General features: G+C 48.5%; 1 protein-coding gene across 2 annotated transcripts in view; it reads right to left on the bottom strand.

The window, feature by feature from the left end:
- The window catches only part of LOC144762473 (adhesion G protein-coupled receptor F5-like), a 1325307-nt gene that overhangs the window by 1206295 nt on the left and 98869 nt on the right, over nt 1–20143 (bottom strand). The window lies entirely within an intron of this gene.

A 20143-nucleotide genomic window follows, 5' to 3' on the forward strand; every position in this document is an offset into this window, starting at 1 on the left:
AAAATGGAAGGGGACAGAGTGAGCACACTCAGACCCCAAAGTCCAAATGTGACACCCCTCTTTATTGGCTGGCAGCAACATGTATAACATGCTGTAGCAGCCGTTACAGGACTGCAGGACATGGAACCCATTGAAATGCATTGTAGTGAATGGCAGCTTTTGATGGTCACAAAAGGGAAAACGTATAAAGAGTGATAACTGATTTTAATTACAATATAAATAATGTTTATAGTGCAGTGAGTGTGAGGCATTGCCCGTGTTTACTTTGTTTTATTCTGGATTTGTTTTAAACTTTTAAATGACCCTACTGTATTGCTGAAATTACTCTTTGCTACTAAAATCGGAGTGCTGTGTTAATCTATAGTTGATTGCTGCCAATTTTAAGAGCTGTTAAACTTTTAACGAGGGAAAGCCTTCACGGGGGATTTGACTTGACTCAAATAGTTTTTCTGCCCATTATTATGGTTTAACCCCTTGCTGTTGTCTCCAGTCCACCGTGGCTGAGCCAATTGAGTGGAGAGACACAGCCCCGCCCCTTCACTCTGGGGCATTTTCCGCTTCCAGACAGCAAAATAATGCAGTCTCTGGGCTGGACGCGCAGACTATAGTGCTGTTAGTGTGAGGCATTGCCCGCGTTTACTTTGTTTTATTCTGGATTCATTTTAAACTTTTAAATGACCCTGCTGTATTGCTGAAACTACTCTGCTGCTAAAATCGGAGCGCTATGTTAATATACCGCTGCTATAGTGTATTGCTGCAGATCATTCGAAGGGACCGCATCAACCAGACCGGAGGAGGCATCGCCATCATCCACAGGAACACCATCCGCATCACGACCAACACCGACGACACCCTCGCACCCGCCGAGCACCTGCACTTCCAGCTCCACATCAACCCCAAGACCACCCTCAGAGGCACCCTCATCTACAGACCCCCGGGACCACGCACACAATTCAGCAAAGACATCGCCGACTTCATCAGCCCGCACGCCCTCCCCTCCGCTGACTACATCCTCCTCGGGGACCTCAACTTCCACCTGGAGAACAACAACAACCGCAACACCACCACCCTGCTGGACAACCTCGCAAACCTGGGACTCAAGCAGCTGGTCACCACCCCCACCCACTACGCCGGACACACACTCGACCCCGTCTTCTCATCCTGCAAGGACATCGCCTTCAGCCACGCCACCGGACTCCACTGGACGGACCACAGCTGCGTCCACTTCAGCTTCAGAAGGACCACGATCCACCACCACCAGCAACAGGTTGCACGCAGAAGCTGGAACAAGATCACAGCCGACCAGCTCGCGACTTCCCTGAGCAAGAACACACCCACCAGCGCAACGAACCCAAGCCAGGCGGCCACCAACCTCGCGAAGTGGATCAGCAACTGCGCAGACGACCTCGCCCCCCTGAAGACCCCGCCTAACAGACCCGGTAGCAAGAAAGCCCCATGGTTCACCGACGAACTCAAGAGCTCCAAGAAGAACTGCCGAGCCCTCGAGAAAGCCTGGCGCAGAGACCCAACACCGGACAACATGACTGCCCTCAAGCTCGCCACCCGAATACACCACCAACTCATCCACGCCACCAGGAGAACCGCATTCAAGGAACGACTGGACAACAACGCACACAAACAGCAAGGAACTCTTCAACATCGTTAAAGAGCTCTCCAACCCCAACGCCGGAAACAACGACATCACCCCTTCGCAAGACCTCTGCAACTCCCTCGCCTCCTACTTCCACAACAAGATCGCGGACATACACAACAGCTTCAGCACGCAACCGACACACGCCACGACCGAACCACCGCCCCCCACCACCACCCTCTGCGCCTGGACCTCGATCAGCACCGAAGACACCGTCCGCACGATGAACTCCATCCACTCCGGATCTCCTACCGACCCCTGCCCTCACCACATCTTCAACAAGGCCGACGCTGTCATCGCACCCCACCTGCGGGACATTATCAACACCTCCTTCGACACCGCTACCTTCCCGGAGAGCTGGAAACACGCCGAACTCAGCGCTCTACTAAAGAAACCATCAGCCGACCCCACCGACCTCAAGAACTACCGCCCCATCTCGCTGCTCCCGTTTCCTGCTAAAGTCATCGAGAAGACCGTCAACAAGCAGCTGGCCGCCTTCCTCGAGACAAACGGATCCCTCGACCCCTCACTGTCCGGCTTCCGAGCCAACCACAGCACCGAGACAGCCCTGATCGCAGCCACCGATGACATCCGAGCACTGCTTGACAACGGAGAAACAGCAGCCCTCATCCTCCTAGACCTCTCCGCGGCCTTCGACACTGTCCGCCACCGTACACTATTTTTTTTTTTTTTTAAATATATTTTTATTGCAAAATTAGAAACCACAGGATACAAACAATCAACCAGTGCACTCGTGACATCCCCCCGTCCACTAAGAAGTCCAAACCATACACAGCCCTTCAGCCCGCATCCCGGGGGCCGGGCGGCATGTCATTACATTTAATAGGAAAAGCACGGTGCACGTCCCACGGGGACCATGGTCGAAAAGTCGTTGTACGTATCTGCTTTTATCCCCCCCCCCACAACAACATCTCCGTCAGCCATCCCAGAGGTAAACAGTGACACCGCTCATATCGGGGCCTGCCCTAGGTGCAATCGTTCTTTCCCGCCTGGCTACTCCCTCCAGCCCTTTCATACTCCACCCTGTACCAACCATCCTAGTAGAGTCCAAGCACCCAGGCGGCTACCATCCAGTGGCTTCCGTCCCACCCCGAACCCTCATGAACCAGTCCCCCCCAAGGCCCCTCCCCCTGGCAACTGCTGGGCGTACGCCTCGTCCTGTCAAGTTAGATGGAACCACCACAGTGCGGAAGATAGCACTTCTGTGTTCGCCCCGTGGTGTCCACCGGTTTAGTTCTCCCCATCCTCGTCGTCCACAAAAGAATCACGCAAGGCCTGCACCACTAGCTCCCATGCACGCGCCGCTTCCAAAACTTTCTCATTCCCCATCTTAACAGCCTGCCGCATCCGGAGCACACTCTCACAGGCAGACCACCGCAGCAATTCATTCTTCCATCTACGCAGCGAGGGCCCCCCCCTGGACTTCCAATGCCACGATATCTCCCTCTGCGCCAATATCAGACCCAGATCAAGGAACTTGCTCGTCACCTTGGTGCGTTTAGTGTGCGGGAACCAGAGCAGCAGGCACGCCGCCATGTCGAATTCCACCTCCCTATCTGTCACTGCATTCAGGAGTCCCCCTACCTCCGCCCAATAGGTCCCCAATTGCGGGCACTTCCAAAACAAATGATCCATGTCCGCTCCCAGAGACGAACACCGTGGGCATCGAGCATCCGGCACCTGGAAGTACCGCTGTAATTTCTCTGGAGTTAAATAGGCCCTATGAAGCACATAGAAATGCACTTGCTGAAAGCGCGCATTTCTCGTGCCCTTCCACGTGCGCCGCAGGATGTGTCCCCAAGCCGTATCCGGTATGTGCCGGCCCACACTCTCCTCCCATTTAGCCTTGAGCCCCAGGAGTGGCTCCAGTCCCTCATTCAACATCCTATTATGGAGGCATGTCACAGCTTTGACCGTGCCCGCTGCCATCACCACATATTGGCACGCCATAGTCGTCGTGGGTTCTACGAGCCCCCCCTTCCAGTGCTTCTGTATGGCAGCCACCACCGCCGCGTGCAGGAGGAACCCCCCGTCGGGCAGCCCGAACTGGTCCCGGAGCGCCTCGAACGGTGCCAAAGCCCCATCTATGTACAAGTCGCCTACCACCTGTAGTCCCGCCTCCTCCCAATCCAGCAACGGGGACCAATCTCCTCCGTGCGGCAAGGCCGTCAGCATGCCGATCGGGATCTCCGGCGCATAAGGCCGCGAAGCCCTCGCTCTCCGAAGGCTCCTCTGCCAACACAGCCGGAGCGTCCTTTCCTCCATAGTGAGGGCCCGCAGCTCAAGCCTCTGCTGCATGACAATATAGGACAGCACGTGGCGTCGTATCCCTCGGTCCCGGTCCTCCTCTGGACCCCGGAACACCCTAGCCACGTTCTGTGTAAGAACCTGCAGCTGCGCCGCTAGATAATACAGCTCGAAGTCAGGCACAGCCATGCCCCCTTCAACCTTAGGGCGGAGGAGCGTGTTCAGGGCCACTCTACGGCGGCCGTGCCCCCATAAGAAGCCAATAATCATCGATCTTAGGTCTCTGAAGACCCCTTGGGGAATCCAGACAGGCAGCGTTCGGAAATAATAGAGGAAGCGGGGGAGCGCCACCATCTTCAAAAGGGCAATCCTACCCAGAACCGTCAGCGGGAGGGTCGACCAGAAAGACAAGCTGCCCCTCAGTGCCCGAACACAGCGTCCAATGTTGCCCTCCAAGAGGTCCGCAGTCGCGTGGTAGATGCGAACACCCAGATAGGTAAAACAAGATGGCTCCCACACCACGCCCAAGTCGCCGCCAGAAACGGGCGAGTCCGCTCGCAGCGGGAACACACAAGTCTTCGCCCAATTGACCTTAAGGCCCGACAGCCGGCCGAACTCCGACAATAGCTCCATCGCACCTGTCAATGCCCGCGAGGTATCAGCCAGGTATAGGAGCAAGTCATCCGCATACAGCGATATATAATGCCACTGCCCGCCTCTCGCTATCCCCGCGTACCTGACACCCGACCTCGCATGGACCGCCAAAGGTTCCATCGCCAGAGCAAACAACAGGGGGGACAGAGAGCATCCCTGCCGCGTGCCCCTGCCCACCGGGTACGCCGCAGACACCAGGCCGCCCAAACGCACCCTCGCCGCCGCCGAAGCATACAAGACCCTCGTCCACCTGCGGAACCCCTCGCCCATGCCAAACCTCTCCAAAACTCCGTCCAGGAACGGCCATTCCAAGCTATCAAAGGCTTTCTCGATGTCCACGGACAGGACCGCCGGGGCTCCCTCCTCGTCCAAGATGGCGTCCATTATCCCCACCAAGCGGCGAATATTCAGCGCCGTGCTCCTCGTGGGTATGAACCCGGCCTGGTCCCTATGTACCAGGCCCGTCATATACGGGGCCAGTCTGGTGGCCAGTATGCGGCTCAGAATTTTATAATCCACCGTCAGCATGGACAGCGGGCGGTAAGACCTCACATCCGCAGCATCCCGGCCAGGCTTTAGGAGCGGCACTATCAAGGCCTCCCGCATGGACCCAGGCAATACCCCAGCCTCGAAGGCTTCAGCGTACACCACCAACAGCCTGGGCGCCAAACAGTCCGCATACCGCTGATAAAATTCAATCGGTAATCCGTCCACCCCGGGCGTTTTGTTGCGAGCCATATGCTTAATGGCCGCCCGTATTTCTGAGAGCGTGATCGGGCCGCCCAGTTCCTTCGCGTCCTCCTCATCTAGGACCGGAAGCTGCCTTGCCCCCAAGTATTCCGCAATGTCCTGGGCCCCCACACCCAGCTGGCCCTGATACAGTTCCTCATAGTACCCCCTAAAACATTCCAATACCGCTGCTTGGGTGTATACCATCTCTCCCTGCGCAGTACGAATGCCGAGGATCGGGGAGCCCCTAAGTTCCGGATTAGCCAGTCTGGCCAAGAGGGTACCCACCTTGTCTCTTTCCGCATGCGCCCTGATGATATATTGCCTGTGATCATAACTACGTAAACGTTCCGTCTCAGCGGCGACCACTTCTTTCGCTTCTAAGAGCTGGGCCTGTAAGTCCGGCCTAGCTGGCCTGCGGCGCTCCAAATCCCTCAACCTTTCTTCCGCTTTCATGAGGTCAGTCAACACAGCCGTGCGAGCATTTGAAAACCTACCCAAACACACTCCTCTCACCACCACTTTCATTGCATCCCATTCAGTGGACCTACTCGTGGCCGAGCCCTGATTCACTCCGAAATAGCTATCAATGCCTTGTCGAACCGCATCAGAGAACACAGGATCTTCAAGCGTTTCCGGCCGAAGCCGCCACGTTGGAATTACTGAGCGCTCTCTCTGCCACTGAATGTGTACCAATAGGGGGTTATGATCCGAGATCGTTCTAGCCAAGTACTCCGCATGGGAGATCAGCGGGGCCAGGGATCCACTGCAGAGCACCGAATCAATCCTGACATGCAGGTCATGAAGAGCAGAGTAAAAGGAATAATCCCTGGTTTCCCTGTGCCGTTCCCTCCAGACATCCAGCAACCCCCACCTATCCTGCCAGTCCTTCCTGTGCGCGGCTAACCTGCGCACCGGGGAGTCCACCACGGGGGGATGGGACCTATCCAGAACCACATCCGTGATCGAGTTAAAGTCCCCCCCTAGCACTATTGGGGCCGCCAGGAAAGAGGCCAAAGACCCCGAGAGGCTATCAAAATATCGAGCTTGATCAGCGTTCGGCGCATACACACAGCAGAAAACCACATCCCGTCCATATAACCTCCCCTCCACCGCCACAAACCTGCCATCCGGATCCACAGCTTGATTCAGTAATTGAAAGGGTATCCCCGCCCTCACCCAGATCAGCACCCCCCTGGCATACGCTGAGTAAGTGGTGCCAAACACCTGGCCCCTCCATCGTTTCTGCAAGGCAGTACACTCTTTCTTAGTAAGATGAGTCTCCTGGAGCATGGCAATCTGAACCCCCCTGCGTACTAGATATGCATGGACCTTATGACGTTTCACCATAGTTCGCAGCCCCCGGACATTCCACGTCAGGCATTTCAGATTAGGTAACGTCCCCATTCCAACTTCGTACAGTCCAAAGCAAATAACGAATGTTCACAGCCCCCCCAATGCAGTTGCCCCCCCCCAAACACCCCCAAAACAGAAAAACTCCCCAAACCCCACTCCCCAGGACAGAGCTCACGAACCCAATGGCCGCCCCCATCCAAACCTTGAACCAACGTCCCACACTCCTACCCTGTGGTCTCCACCACAGTCGGCCTTAAGGGCCCAAGGGGGTTGAGTCGCCGCCGACCCCAGCAAGCGGAGCTCGCACCCCGCGCCTCCATCCCTCCCGAAGCACTCAGCCTCCCCTCCCGGCATCCCGTCCTCCAACAGCAGGATACCACCCTACCATGAAGTCTCAAACTAGCCCAGTCCAAACTCAGCCGCAAAAGATACCATCCGAAGTCTGTGGGGTCACCGTCGGCCCCTTCAAGCTTTCCGCCTCCGAGAGTTCCTCGCCCGTCTTGCTGCCTTCCCCTCCCGAGTCCGTTTCAGCCCGTTCACTGTTCTGTTGCGACCCTGTAATGGCCGCCGTCGCTGCGAGTGCATCCCTCTTCTCCGCCGCCATTTGAGCCTCCCGTTTCTCCCGCTGGCGCCTGTTGCGGGATCTGATTCGTTGCGATTGCCTCACCCGGGGCCGCTTGGGTTCATCTCTCCTGCTTTTATGTGATCTGTCCGTCCCCGCTCTATACGACTCCATCCAAAGCCAAACCTCATCCGGAGTCTGAAAAAAGTGCGTAGCCCCATCCATGATGATCCGCAACTTAGCCGGGTAGAGCAAGGAATACTGAACGCCTTCCTCCCTGAGTTCTTTCTTCACCGCCAAGAATGATGCCCGGTTTTTCTGGACCGCTTGGATGTAGTCCGGGAAGATCGTAACCCTACTGTTCTCCACCTCATAAGGGCCCGACATCCTGGCCCGCTGAATGAGGAGATCTCGGTCCTTGTAGTGGAGGAGCCTCACCACCATCGGTCGGGGGGGGCGGCCAATCCCCGGCGGGCGAGCAGGAACCCGGTGGGCCCGCTCCAGCGTGAAAAAAGGAGTGAGCCCCTCCGGCGCCACCACAGTGCGGAACCAGGTCTCCATATAGGCCACCGCATCCTCCCCCTCAATCCGTTCCGGAAGGCCGACGACCCGCACGTTGTTCCGCCTATTGCGGCCTTCGGCATCCTCCGCCCTCCGTTCCAGCGAGTCCAGCCGGGCCAACATGTCCGCAATCCTATGCTCCGCGGCCACCACCGATGGTTTCAGGTCCAGCAGCAGTTGGTCATGGTCCTTAACTCTGTCCGCTAGCTTCGCATGATCCGCGCGGAGCAGCCCTAGGCCCGTGGCCACTTGGGCGATGTCCTGGTGCAACGCGTCCTTAGTCGAGGCGATCGCATCAAGTATGGCATCCAATCGCTGGTTCAGCCGCTGTTCTCGGTCAAGCTCCGGGGAGAGACCCTCGCCCAGCCGAGTCGATGTCGCCGAGCCCTCCTCAGTGCATCTCACGGCCACCGGCCCTCCAGTCGCCGCCATTCCAGGGTGCTGCGTCACAGGTCCTGGAGCCCGCTGTCGTCAGCGCCTGTAGGCTAGTGCCAGGTAGTCGGGCACCGGGCAGAGCAATGTCTCCACAGAAACTCACAGGAGCAACAACCAGCTAGGTACACTCCGCTCCGCCTGAGGGGGAAAGTATGAGTCTCCAGGCGGCAGCCAGCCAGGGTCCCCAAGCTCCTGGCGAATCAAGGCAGCGTCACTCGACCCCAAGGCACAGCACCGCCGACCCCAGTGCCTCGATCAGCCGAACGCAGGGTCTCCTGCCAGTATCCCTCGCCAGACGGCGACAACTCGGCTCAGAGCTGGAGTTCGGGGCCCGCCGAACTCCACGCCGCCATTTTCTTCGCACCCTCGGCAACACCTCAACCGCCTCTTTGACTCGGTCTCCTCGGGGCCTGCAGTCCCCCAGCGGCTCACCAATAGTGTCCAGCTGTCCCCTCACACTTCAGAGGGCAGGAGCGTCGTCTCCGGGCCGCCTAGGGTTCCGAAAACAGGAGAATTAACGGGATTCTGCGCGGAGCTACGAGCTCACGCCGCCATCCCGATCGGCGTCCAAGCCACGCCCCCTGCCACCGTACACTAGTGCAGCGACTCAGCAACGTCGGAATCCAGGAGAAGGCACTGGAGTGGATCATCTCCTTCCTCGCCGGAAGGACACAGAGAGTCCGCCTCCCCCCGTTCAGATCGGAAGCCACCGAAGTTATCTGCGGCGTTCCTCAAGGCTCCTCGCTCAGTCCAACCCTCTTCAACGTCTACATGAGCCCCCTCGCAAACATCGCACGCCAGCACAACCTCAACATCATCTCCTACGCCGACGACACCCAGCTGATTCTCTCCATCACCAACGACCCCGCCACCGCCAGAGCCAAACTTCACGAAGGGATGAAAGAGGTATCCGAATGGATGAAGCACAGCCGACTGAAACTGAACTCGGACAAGACGGAAGTCCTCATCCTGGGATCCTCACCCTCCGCCTGGGATGACTCCTGGTGGCCCCCCACCTTAGGCTGTAGTGTAGTTCCTATTATCCCAATAGGCTCTGCGCATTGGAATAATACCTCCAATAGTATAGACCTAGACCAGACGTTAACTAGGTCTTCTACTGTCGATATTAGACTTAAAGTTTTGGGTTTGCCAGCTAGCTCAGAGTTCACTAGAAACTTTCTCGAATAGACAAGGAGGAGTTGAACCTCCCTGGATAGACAAGAAGGGATTTAGTTTCTGACAACCATAGAACATGACAACTTTGCTCTCCCCTAATCAAGAGTGTATCTCTAGAGTCGTGTGAAAACAAAAGACAACTTATTTTACTCAGTCAGTACGTGCATTCTTAGTTTCACCAGTTTGTAGAGAAAAAGAAGAGACGGGCGTGTTCAATAAAAGATGTTATTTATTGATCAGTCTCTTTTCTCGTACAAGAGAAATGAATCGATATTATTGCAATACTTATGGTTAAGTAAAGTGCAAACAATAAAAGCAGAAGTATAAAATAATACTGTAAAAACATTTATATGGTTTCTAAGCCATATGGTGGTTTAAAATGGATAAAATAGATACATACATATAAACATTGACTAATCGTACTCAACTGGTGCTTCTAACCACGCCTACCCCAGTGTACCTGACCTAAGCCTAATACGTGGGCGGGGATAGAAAGTAGCAGTCTAAGTTAAGTTTGTTTTGCCAAGTGACTGATTCAAGAATTCTCTGCAAGGGGTTATTCAGTTCCGTACCTGAGGTCTAGGATGGTTGAGGGATAGTATCTCTCGTCTGAGGTCTCGATATTCCAAGCTGCCTGCGAGGGCTGCTCGGAAGCGCCGGAGCTGGATTTCTCGGCAGGAGAAAGGCAGCGTCTCGTTCTCAGCGCGTCAGGAAGGCGGGGCAGCTAGTGGGCTTCGCTCTCTGCTGGGCTTCGGGAAGTCTCGCTGCTCCGATCTCGTCACCACCGCGTGTGTTTGCTTAAGGCAATATCGGTAATATTTATACCTGTAAGGTGCCGAGATTGACGTAAGGATGGACATAGATACGTCAATAAGGATGTCATACGAGCTGGTCGTTAGCGCATTCTTTTACTGAAGTTCTCGGTGAAATCAAAACAATGGCCGCAGGGTTTTTCCCAGGTTGTCATAGGTTTGATTTGTTTTGAGAACTCCGTATGCCTTATCAGGGGCTGGAGGAATATTGCTTGCCTAATTAGATGGCAAGCGTTATGACCTAATCAGATAACGCGCTCCTGTGCCGTGGTCTGGCGTAATCAGATAACGGTTTCTGCATCATGGGATGGTTGCTAGTTAACTCGTTAACCAGAATAGGGTCAGGAATAGGGGGATCGATACAGAACCTATAGGAATACATCACACCCACTCCACGCTAACTATGGCCATATTTACGAATCTAGGCATAGTAAAACATACTGTAGAGTATCGTGTATACCTTACCACCCCAAAATACACATAATGCATTTTGAAATTATGTAACATACGGGGAAAAAAATAGTCATATGTACTATATGCACTCAAGCAGTAGAATAATGCTAAAATAATCACGCATATGTATACATTATTAGTAATTGAATATTAGAATTACACATGAAATGGCTCTTAATACAGAAGAAAAGTTCGAGACCACTTCATCACAGTTCAAAAATATTTATAAACATACCAGCGGGCAGCTAATGTCTATGAAGTTTCTAAAAATAGAAATTAGTTCTCTAAGAATAGTTCTTACTTTAAGCAGAAGAAAAGTGTCCCGTAAAATTTAACAAAAATATTTTGGGGCTGCTAAAAAATTGCTGTCCGTGAACTGGAGGAAAAGTCGATCTTGCTACTTTATTATTAAAGTTGAAGGCCAAATTCAAGGTGTCGGGAACGCCGTGTGCTAGCTTGTTCAAGAGTCATTATTTCTGCTCTGGTGAGAACATCATATCGTTGAGACTGCTGAAAAAGCTGTCAACAGCTTCCTGTGAGAGTTCCACTAACTCGGAAAGGGATGTAACCATGCATTCATGTGCATGATTGTCTCCATTGACGTTTTGATTAGTATTGCTGACAGAAGGTTGTACCTGATCGATGCTGCTTTCATCTTGATCTTCACTACCCCTTAATCGTAGTGGTGAAGTTTCCACGAATGCCGTCATCAGGATTGGCAGCCGTTGAGGGCAGCACAATGCATGAGCCTTTACCGGACCCAACAATGTTTCTGCATCCATTGGCGCATCCGATTGTAGCGTCAGACAGGTGTCCAACACGCATTCTTCTCCGCACAGCATGCACCTTAATACAGGTAAAACACATCTTTGCCATATCGGTCGAAATGAAAGAAACCAAGTCATGTTCAGGTCTCTAAGCCGGGTTAGTCCCAGGATTTTTGATATCCGGTCCCGGTATCCAATGGCTCGGATTGTTTCTTCCCTTGTCGCAGGTGTTTTGTCTGTGACACGGTTTGCCATAACGAAATATAAGGACTAAGAATAGGATTCCTGCAATTAGTCCCAAAATGAGGGGAACACCTCCAAAAATCGAATGGACGAAGTCTGGAAAAATACCCAGTATGGCTTTGAATGGTGTTAATGCCATCGAAAATACTGTCTTAAATACATTTGAGACTCCACTGGTATCAGAAATATTTAAGATTTCATTCAGGATTTCTGCGAAATGTATGGGGGAATTAGTTGATAACAATGAGTCAATCTCTGCAGTCGTCCTTGCGACTAGGAGATCATACGTTTCTTTTGATGACGTGAGCCTGGTCGGCGTCTGAAGAAGCACTGTTTTCATTCTGCTTAAAGTATCAACTCGAATAGAAGTAATTTTCAAGTGAGGCCATGCCCTTGCCTCCCTGTCTGGAAATGAGCTGGGGAACAATAAGCGTCCACAGCACATGACCTTTGCAGTCGTACTAACGAGATAAGGAATGTAACTCCCGTTATAGAGTCTTTTAAAGAATGGTTCTATCTCTGTTGCAGGTGTGCCTAGCTGGTGACATGAAAGGTTATTTGAGTTCCCTTCACAGGCTCCATGCAAACTAATTCCATTACACAGAAGTGTACCGCTTAGTGACATCGCACAATTATTGCCACTAAGAAACACTTTCTGTCCTTTATTACTGACACATGCATGTGAATAGGGCAAGTTCCATGTTGTCTTAATGTACCTTTTTCCCAATTTTTCGTACATGCCAGCCTGTATATATTTTTGGCAGTATTGAAACCTGAAAGTAGATATCGGAATATTAATTATCCCAGGTATTATCCATTCAATGACAGGTCGTTCTGACATTGTCAATGGTAATCTCTCGAGTTTCTCAATGCTCAGGATTGTATAATCAGCACCCTTTTGTGCCATACTGATCTGTTTATCAGTAAGGTTAAAGATAGTGAATAGTGACGTTGTGTTGATTAAACGCCAAGGCACATAGCCTGAATGCAGGTTTTGTAACGTCCAGCCAAGCTGTACAATAGAACGCAATTGAGACTGACCGTGTTGTAACAACAGTAAGTCTTGCGATATTATGTCGATTGCTGATGACACAATGCTGTCCAATGAAAAGATTCTGGAGGACAGAGTCATTAACCCATTGTCCACTACAGAAAGCGATTTTCCCAAATTAATACGGTCAATTTCCCGTATACTTTCTGCTGTCTCAATTTGAGTTATCTTCCAGGCCTCGTTGTAAGCTGCATATATAGAGGCTGCTATGAAGCGTTTTTGACGCTGTTTGCGTGGTCCCATAATGAAATCACGCAAGTCAGCACCATCAGTAAGTAAAGTTAGGTGTTGCTTAATTTCTGTCAGTGTGGAAGTTTTTAGCCATTGAAGGCAGAGTTTGCCCACACTGTAGGTGGTGATTATCCCTGGGTGTTGTCTTTGGGAATATCTAGGGTCTGGCCTGGTCAATGTGAACCCCTGTGTTTTGTTCAGGAATCTGTCTTGACAGTTATTAGTATCTGTGGGCCAGATTAACCATTGTTTCCAATCAGGATTTGTTCTGTTTTGGTTTAATACATAGTTTACGTCTATCTCTTCATCTGCAGAGTTATTGCTGTTCATTGTTGGTTTTGGAATAGACGGTTTATTTAAGTCTTTGATTTTAGCTAATCCAAGACAGGTAGTTTGTTGAATAGTTTCATTCAAGAATATAATTTGTTCTGGGATCATGCAGGCTCTAAACAATGATTCTATACCTTGTACTTGCCATTCTTTTGTACCCCAAACACTTTTCACTTCAACATTTTTGTCCCAATAATCAAAACCAAATGTATTCATTTGTTCAAAAAATGAGTCCGAATATATCAATTTTGTGTTTGTAAGCATGGTTTTTGTTCCTGTCTTATTTGACAATTTGAAATAAAATGTTTCAGCATTACTTGTGTTGAACCCTGAAAAGTATGAATATTTGTCATAAAAGGTTCTTGAGCTTCCTTTTGGAGGGGTTGCACAATGTTCCCATTGATTATAATTTAAAACATTTCTAGGTTGTGCTGATTTATGTAAAAAATGGTTACCATAGTGGTTGTAGCAGTACATACTATCATAATTAGACGAATCCTGCAAATAATCATGTTTGGTAAATTTAGCAGACATCACTAGATCAGACATCATGTTATTAATACTTTCAAAGTCCCAATCATCAGCAAATGAGTTTGGTTTTACAAAGTCACTCAACGAGATCTTGATTTGGTGTGGATATTTGAGGATTTCGACCGGACCATAAATTTCATAGTCAGTATTGTCCCATGCTACCCCACCCGGTATAGGATTGGCTGTGAAATTGACTGAAGAAAGTTCTCTTTTCTTGACGTGTGAAGACGTGTGTGGCTTGAGGATCAAGTTGATTTTCTGGCTTGCTGTGTCCATTTTAGCATATTTTCCCTCAATGAAGCGTCCCAAACATAGTATCATGATGAGCCAAAGTATCAGGATAAATACACCAAATGACACCCAAAATTCAATCCACGGAGAAATCAGATAGGTTTCTTTCAGCTGTTTCAAAAGTTCCTTAGCTTTATCTTTAAAAGTTTTTGTTGATGGCTGTGTCTTTGATTCACTTAGATCTTCAGAAGAATCTTCAAAGTTGATGAAGTAGCCGGATGCCGTTCTGTCTATTGTTCCAATTGCTTCAGGATTACTGTTTCTTGCAGCTTCAGCATATTCATTTGTTACTTCATTGTAGGTTGGTGTGTCTCTACTAAATGTTTTTATTTGGGTTTTCAGAGGTGTGAGTTCCATTGCATTGTTGCATAGTCCTTGTTGTTGTTCTGTAGGCGTTTCGAATGTGATTAGCCTTTTAGTTAGCACCTCTGTACTTGTAGCAAACCTTGGTGTTCTACTACTTATCGGGAGTCCACTTGGCCTACTGTTTGTTATCGGCCACATGATTGTGGTTTTACCAGGTCGATGGATACAACTCGGTTCTCCTTTTTACCAGCAAGCGGCGGTAGTACAACTGATCTTGTCCCGTTGATGGACAAGACAGGAACTGCTTTTCTGTAAGAAGGCCCAAATTCCTTCTTTACCGCGATCTTTTCTCTGACTAGATCCCCGACTTTTGGAATCCAGACAGGTCTTGCTGGGACAGGTGGTGGTTCTTCAGTGGTTGTTGGCTGCTGTTTCAACTTTATGTTGCTCAGGTCTTTTCTTGTTTCGTTTAAGTCCTGTAAAATAGCCAAACGATCTTTGATATCAAAGCTTTTTTCTTTTACCACTGAAGTCTGACTGTCAAGATCTAAGACTAGCATCCTAGTTCCAAACAGTAATTCGTACGGACTGAATCCCCTCAGAGAATTTCTTGGCAAGTTGTTTAGACTACGTTGGACACTTATTAGATGTTTGACCCACCCAGCTCCCGAACCTAATACCTTTGCTGTTATAGATTGCTTTATGTCACGGTTTTTTCTTTCAACAATTCCGTTTCCCTCGGGATGAAATGGACAAGAATACCGCAATGTAACGCCCATGCTGACCATGGCCTCCTTATAAGCTCTAGAGCTAAAAGCAGGACCCTGGTCCGAATGCAGCATGCCAATTGCGTATGTGCCGATAAAGACTCGCAAATCTTTTATAACAGTTCTGACGTCAGCCGAGTGCTGGGGTCTACATTTATAAGTGAAAAATTGTCTTTATTTGTTAATGGGACGCATTATTTACACTTGTTTCACTGATTATTGTTTAGCCCTTATTGAGTGAAACGCCATGGTATTACCCCGTTCCTCTCGCCGCTGCGATCTCTGTTGCAGCCCGGGCATTTTTTTACAAAGATGTGATGATGCAGGCTCGTGCCTGGCCACCAGTACACTGATTGTAGTTCTTCCAGAGAATCTTTTAGTTTGAGGTGTCTGAGACCCTCGCCCATATGTGCGTCTGCTATTAACAAAGTTCTCCTGTCCTTGTTTGGAATTACTCTATCCCCCACTCCAGGGATTCGAGCAAAAGGAACGGAGTTCGCATCGATTATGTATGTATATTTGAGTGGGTAACTGATCGGTAACGCTGAGCAGTCGCCTTTTGATGACGTTTTCACCGCCAGCATTGTTTCACCGTCAATGTATTTTACTGCACGCTTTTTTCTAGCTACGGAAGCCGATTCAGTTGCTACCGCTGTGGCTTTCTCAGCCAATGAATTCCCTGCAACGTGAACGCCATCACGCTGATGACTCAGTGAGTGTATCACGTGAGTCTTTGGTAGTTCTTTTTTTAACAGAACTATTTGTTCCCAAAGCAGTTTTTGTTTTATTGTTGCACCTGTGTCATCTTTGTAACCGTTTTGAATCCATTTCTGCAAATCGCTGTTATATGATTTGACGCAGTAATACGAATCGGACACTATGAGTGTCGGGAATTCGCGATCTGCATTATCCAGCGCCATTTTCAATGCTATTATTTCAGTCTGTTGTTCTGAATTCGTTTCTACTGAGTGTGTTTTTGTTAATAGAGGTCTTAGTATACCTCCGCGCCACACTTCTTTTGTAATCTCACATGTGGGGTTGTATGCTTGTTCCCCCCAAACGGATGGTTGAGCATGTCCGTCTGTATAGATTACACAAGCGTACTGTCGTAATGGCAGAATGTCGATTGGCAGAGGGAATATTCTTTCATATTCTAGATATTTTAGTTCCTCTAGTTCTGGATCAAAGTAGTATTTTACTTTGTCCATTGTAATGGAATTCACCCATTGTATCCATTCCGGATTCAATGCTGTTGTTGGTAAATTACACGGTGTTGTTAATGCCTCAAAGGCTGATTCTGCTGTTCTGACTGTGATGTGTCTACCGTCAGCTTTATCTTTTTCTCTAGCTATTGCGGTTTGAACTGCATGAACAATGTTTTCTTTAATGCTGAATTTCTTTTCAGCTTCTGTGTACAAGTGTGATTTGAATGCAATTGGTACCTTTTCTCCCTCATTCGAGGTCAGGTATGTGAATCCGCATCTTCCTGGGATGACTCGAATCACAAGGTTGCGTGTGTTATCACGTGTTTCTAATTTTGTTTTAATTAACATATCTGTTTGTAAGGATCTCAGAATTTCTGTGTGTTTTTGAGTCCAATTTGATTTTTTTAAAGCTGGTTTTATTAGATCATAAAGGGGTTTGACCCTTTCTGCGTAATTTGCAATGTATGTTCTTCCGAAATTTAGGAAGCCTAGAATTGACTGTAGGTTTTTTAGTGTTCTAGGTGCTTGGAGTACGGCACATTTCTCTAGGAAATTGTCAGCCAGGTTTTTGCCTTCACTTGATAATTCATATCCTAAGAACAGGACTGTTAGATGGGCAATTCTAGATTTTTTAAAGTTGAATTTGTAACCCTCTGCTGCGAACCCAAGTATTATGGTGATCACTCTCTTCAAGTGAGTATCCAAGTCATCATCTGTTAGGTATATGTCATCGACATAAGATAATGCTTCATCATCATATGTTTGTAGTAACTCTGTTACCCTCGCTGAGAATACTCCTGGGCTGTTCTTGTACCCCTGGGGTAACCGACAGAATTCTTTTTGAGCGCCATTTATTGAGAACGCTGATAAGTATCTGCTCTCTGGTGCTATATTTTGACAAAAGAATCCATTAGAGATGTCTAATGTTGTTTTATATTTTTTGCGCACTATGTTATTCATTAGTGCAGCACTATGCGAGTTTTGTACTGCAAAAGTTTTGCAACATGAGTTAAGGTGTCTGTAATCCAAAACTAGACGATATGAGTTGTCTGGTTTGGAGACAGGAAACAAAGGGTTGTTCATTTGTGAGGTGCAAGTTTCAATCACCCCCTGGTATTCTAGTTGATCTAGAATTTATTTTACCTGTTTTTTAGCTTCTTGCTTGATTGGATACTGCCTTTGTGCAGTAGGTTGTGATTTTAACTGGATTTTGTGAGGAGGAGAGTCCTCATCCCATCCTACACGATTTTTATATAAAGCAGGAGCTTGAGCTACTGCCCACTTTCTTGCAAGTGTATATTTTTTATGAATTGGAATATGATTTGAGAAGGCAGGCATAAATATTTCTCCCTGACGAACTCTGGTGGCCAATCTTTTTAGGCTAGAAGGATGTCATAGCCCTCGGAGAGATTATCCCAAAAAAGGCCCCTTATTTTTCTAGTCTTATCCCCTTCTATACGTAAAGTTATTTCATATATTTTGTGAGGTTTGCTAACTCTGGTGTCTGCAGTTTCCACCTGAATGTATTCATTCGTGTCCACTGTCTCCAGATGATTCATAAGGACTTTGCGTGCTATGCTCACTTCTGCTGCGCTGTCTAGCATTGTCTGAGCCCACTCTCCGTTTTTCAGCTGTGTCCTCAGTATTCTCGGCATTGTTGAATACTTTAATGCTGGCTACCTTCTTCTTTGGAAACTGTAATTTTTTATTTGGATGAGCAGGTTCCTTGTCTTTGGACTTGACGTGCCCTTCCCTGGGTTCCGATTGTCCTCTTCTTTCCAATTTCTGCGAGGAAGTCTGAAAAGATTGAGAGGGACGTGTATCAAAATCTTGATATCTATCCGGTTTCTTTATGTTATCCCTATTTCTAAGGTTGTATTTTTTCACAGAGGGCTCCTTGGGTCCTTGGTCCGGAGATCTTTCTCTCCGCCGAGGAGACCTTCCTCTGGACTGGAATCTCTTTTCTTTTGGATTGGATTGTTTGTTTCCATCCTAGTTCTTCTTTTGACTGTTTAGATTATTTTTAAAAAATATTTTTTCAGGACTTTCAATTAGTTGGGGCTTTACTGGTATTCCACCCAAACTATCTCTACCTAGTTCTTCATAGGATTTTTCTATAATTCTGGCAATTTCAGCCGGTTGGTCTGCTATATCTGTCTCTTTTAACCTCTGGCGGATCGCCACATTCGCTGCTTCTCCTTTTATGTTGGCTAGTAATATTGCCGAGACCTGCTTGAAGTCTTTTAGTAATTTCATACCAAGAGTTAAAGCGGGTTCTGGACCGTATTCGCCTTGAATTTGTTTTAGCACATCTGGTATTACTGACATGGATGGAACTCCATGTGTTTTTGTGTAAATGGAAGCAAAGACTGTACCCCAAGTGTCACAGTCCTCCACATGTGGTGCGATTCCCATTGGAAGACAGATAGTCAGAATCCTGTGTTTATCCACAGGGGTGGTGTCTGGAAACACCGCCTCTATTTGGGTGATTTTTTGTGCTAACCAGAATGGTATTTGTTCCCGTTTAGCTGGTACTTTACCTAGGCAGGACTGTATGTTCTGTGGTGTAATTTTATTTGTGTTCCCCTGATGAGGGGTCAGCTGTGGGATTTTAACTACAGGTTGGATGGTTGAAGTCCGCATTACATATTGGACTAGTTGTCTATATATTTTAATTAATTGTTTTAGTTGTACTAAAACATCTGCTGCAGACATCCTTTCGATGTCTGGATATGGTGTGTATCCGGCTAGGACCGGCCACGTTGCTCCTGGTCTACCTAGTGGACCGAGCCTGGTGATGTGATTATTATGTTTTAGGGCACCATTAAACAAGAGCAGATGCTCTTGGAATTTGAGTGGTACTTCCACTTCCTCGAAAGGAGTGTAGGTATCCGGAGGTTCCTCTATTTTATTACAGTGGAACTCCTTTGTTACAGCATTTGCTGCTGGAAAGTTTATCCATGAATAGAATACCTCTGTCTGCCGATATTCGTGTGCCTCAATTACGAATATGACTGTACCACCTCTTGGTGTCAGTCCATTTTCTATAAGTTTTAACGTTATAGATCTTCTTATGTTGACCGGGATGAGTATTATATCCGGGTCTGCTTCTTGCATAGTATTATCAGCTGCTATTACTTCAGCTGCTACTCTAGCTCTCTCTCTTTCATCATCACTGTCTGGCATTTTACTGTCAGGATGGTTATTCTGTTTGTTTGCAGATCAGGTTTCTTGTGGAAACAAAGATGAGATGCACAATATTTTGGAACAGTGTATCCTTCAACGTTGATTAAACCAAGAACCATACATAGGAGTTCCCTCCTGCGAGGTTTGGCGGATTTTACCTCTCACCCACTCCAGACGTCTTTGGAGTATTATGGGAAAAAGGGGTCTGAGTGAAAGAGCACGACTGAGTTACTCTAAAGTCTTGCGTTAGTTTTATCGCCTATCCAAACACGTTGGGCGCCATGTAGTGTAGTTCCTATTATCCCAATAGGCTCTGCGCATTGGAATAATACCTCCAATAGTATAGACCTAGACCAGACGTTAACTAGGTCTTCTACTGTCGATATTAGACTTAAAGTTTTGGGTTTGCCAGCTAGCTCAGAGTTCACTAGAAACTTTCTCGAATAGACAAGGAGGAGTTGAACCTCCCTGGATAGACAAGAAGGGATTTAGTTTCTGACAACCATAGAACATGACAACTTTGCTCTCCCCTAATCAAGAGTGTATCTCTAGAGTCGTGTGAAAACAAAAGACAACTT

Source organism: Lissotriton helveticus, chromosome 6 (assembly GCF_964261635.1).
Source record: "Lissotriton helveticus chromosome 6, aLisHel1.1, whole genome shotgun sequence".
In the NCBI taxonomy this organism is placed as follows: domain Eukaryota; kingdom Metazoa; phylum Chordata; class Amphibia; order Caudata; family Salamandridae; genus Lissotriton; species Lissotriton helveticus.